Genomic DNA, 3380 nt, shown 5'->3' on the forward strand with positions numbered 1-3380 from the left:
TATATATATATATATATATATATATATACATATATATATATATAAATGTATAACTGCATTAACTTTCTAACATAATCTTCCTAACATCCCTCTTCCTTTCTAGTCCAAGCATCACACTTTTACTAGATTAATATTATGTATATATCTGACCATATCATTCCAGTGCTTACAAATCTTTGATCAGTTCCCTATTGCCTAGAAAATAAGATTGAAATCACATTTCCTAACATTTAGGGTCCTATATTATCTGGTATCTATGTATCATTCCAGACTTACTGTATCTTGTACTACTTGCTTCTATGAAAACTGTATCTTTGATTCCATTTTGTACCATATCCATGACTTTATACTAGTTATTCTTTATGCATGAGATAGTCTCCCCCAATCCTTCATCTGTTGAAATCCTAATTGTGGTACTTTGATGGACCTATGATATCATAAATGTTGATATTCCTTCCAGTGATACAGATAGTAACTCATCCATGCTGCACATTTTGTACAATTCTTTGCTATGCTCTAATACATTTTCTCCGCAATAGGTCCACCCAGAAGCGTTGAACATAATCAGGATGCTAATGGAGCCCACAAATTCTTTGTCAGCTGTTCCCCATTTTCCCCCACATGATCAACCCATCTTATTCATATGTCTATGTGATGTCTTCCTTTATACTGCTTCTCTTGATCAAAACTAAATAGCAAATGACTAAGCACTGCAGATTACTCTTGTTCACCTTGACCTTGAGGTAATCCTCAAATTTATTTTGTAGAAGCTATGATATTTCATGACTAGCAACTTCAGAATCAGCAGGAAAATATTATTAAATTAGTTTTTGTTTCAATGAGAAATTTAGGAGTGTTAAATAGGACTTTGTAATTTCTCAAAGATGGTCTGACTTGCTCTCCTCCAAATTTTATGGGTTATCCATACTATTTTAAATGATACTCTAATGAACATAATATAACTCATATACTTGTTTTTTTGTTGTTGCTGTTTAGCTGTTATTCAATTGTGTCAGAATCTTTGCCAGCCAATTTGGGGTTTTCTTAGCAAGGATAATGGAGTGTTTCTCCATTTGCTATTGCAATTCATTTTCAGATGAGGAAACTGAGACAAAGAATATTAAGTGATTTGTCCAGGGTAACAGAGTTAATAAATGCCTAATGATAGATTTGAACTCAGGTCATCCTGACTCCATATGTAGTAAACTGAATTTTATTTGAGTGGATAATTAGGCCTTTCCTTTGAGTGAGTTGAAATCCTATCCATATTTTCAACTCTATTCCACTGATATCTCCTCAATTATTCCTCTGAGTCTCCCAGTCACTAAAGACCTTTTCCCTTAGATCTCAACTAAACAATATGTTTTCACCTCTTTTATGTCATATAAGCTGATTGTGACTATTGTAAGCATAGTTACTATTCTGTATTGGTGACTATTACATAGTCATGTAAGCATAGTGACTATTCTGTTTTGGTCTTTATAACACCAATGTCTGTAATATTCTTCATTCAACACATGCTTTTTAGTTGATTTAATGATTGCTATTGTAATATAGTAATTTATAGGTACTATAAATTCTATTTCTAGAATGCATATACCATAAAGTAAAATATTTCTTCTTTAACATTTGTATTTACCTCCATCATCTATGTTCTCTGCATATAAAAGTTACGAAAAGAATTTTGTTCAAATTGTTATTTTTGCACAGGGTCAGCACATACTATATGTGTCAGCACTATGCCTAGTACATAGTAGGAATTTAATTAATTTTTGTTGGTGCATTCTTGATTTATTGATTGTGGAAGGATAGAAGGCAACAGATATTGCATAATATTCTGGCTAAACAAAAGCTCATTAAATACATTTTACTTGTAAACATTAATATCTTGAGGGAGAAGGTAAGGAAAACTAAAATGGACAAATTTGATATTAATCCTATACTTAAAAATGCATTTTAGTGTTCTCTGCAAAACACAAACTAAAATGATATGTAGTAATAAAGCAATCAAAGCAAGAGAAATAACTCTTTGTATGTTCACTTAATACAATTATCAATGTAAGATTAAGTATAATGAGATTGCAATACACTTTTTTATTCATCTTAGAAGATTCTCTTTCCTTCAAGTTCTTCATATATAACATTAAATTTACAAATATGCTTTACAGAATTCATTTCTGATCATTTTTACTTCAGGGAAATTTGAAATAGGAAAGTGACATTTTTGGGTATGGTTAGCAACAATATGAGTAGGAATTCAGGTACAAGTTTGACAGTAGTAACTTTCAAATCATTCATTCTAGTGAAGAGCGTGAATGTTGCTTTGCCTGCAATTCTTTTGATCTGTGATGAAAACCTATCTGCTTAATAAACAAAAACACCATATATGTACCATAATACTAAAAAATGAAAAAAAAACTTAGAGCATATTTGAATTTTATTTAATAAAGTACAGAAACAAAAAAAACTTGTCAATGAGTTTAAATCATGAAAGAAACTTAAGTTCACATAAAGACAATCTAGACATACATTAAGAATAAATGAATCATTTTGACCATCTTTTTTATATTCATTCTCTGTTGTATGTATAAGTGGGGTGTGGGGGGAGCTACTAAGCATACAATTATAGCATACTAGCATTTTGTTGCTGGGAAGCAGAATAAAAGTATCTTCTACATATAGAAAGTCATATTCACAGAGAAAAATTGGTGAGACTTATCTTTACATTCATAGGAATTTCAAATTTTCTCATGACATCATCAAAGGACTCTGGCAGTTGTAGACCTAAAGACATAGTAAATGAGATAAGACATCAAATAGAGTTCTGAATGAGTATAGTTGTTAGTTGTTCAACAACAGCAGGTCTCTTTTAGGTATATGTTAATTCCACTTGAAATCTGTTTTCTCCCCATAGGCTAAAACTAAATTGAGGCAGCTAGGTGGCACAGTGCATAGGGCACTGGACCTAGAATCAGGAAGACAGAGTCAAATATGGCCTTTGGCACTTACTAGCTGTGAGACTGGCCAAGTCCCTTAACCTCTATCTTCCTCATTTTCCACATCAGTAAATGGGGATAATAATACTATTTCTCAGGGTTGTAATGATAATAAGATGATGTAATTATAAAATATTTTATAAACCTTAAAACACTGTGTAAATTATACACACAGACATATAACATAAAAGTATGGGTGTATCTACTATCTAACATCTAACTATTTTGTTTATCAATAAAATGGTCTTTTCAGGAGGTCATTAATAAATGATATGCCTTCCTTTCTTCCTCCCTTCCTTCCACTTTCCTCCTCCTTTGCTCTACTCTTCCCTCATTCCTTTCCTTTCCTTTCCTTCCTTCCTTCCTTCCTTCCTTCCTTCCTTC

This window comes from Petaurus breviceps, unplaced genomic scaffold (assembly GCF_028583685.1).
Source record: "Petaurus breviceps papuanus isolate PSGF00001 unplaced genomic scaffold, PetGlider_PUasm1.0 41, whole genome shotgun sequence".
Classification (NCBI taxonomy): domain Eukaryota; kingdom Metazoa; phylum Chordata; class Mammalia; order Diprotodontia; family Petauridae; genus Petaurus; species Petaurus breviceps.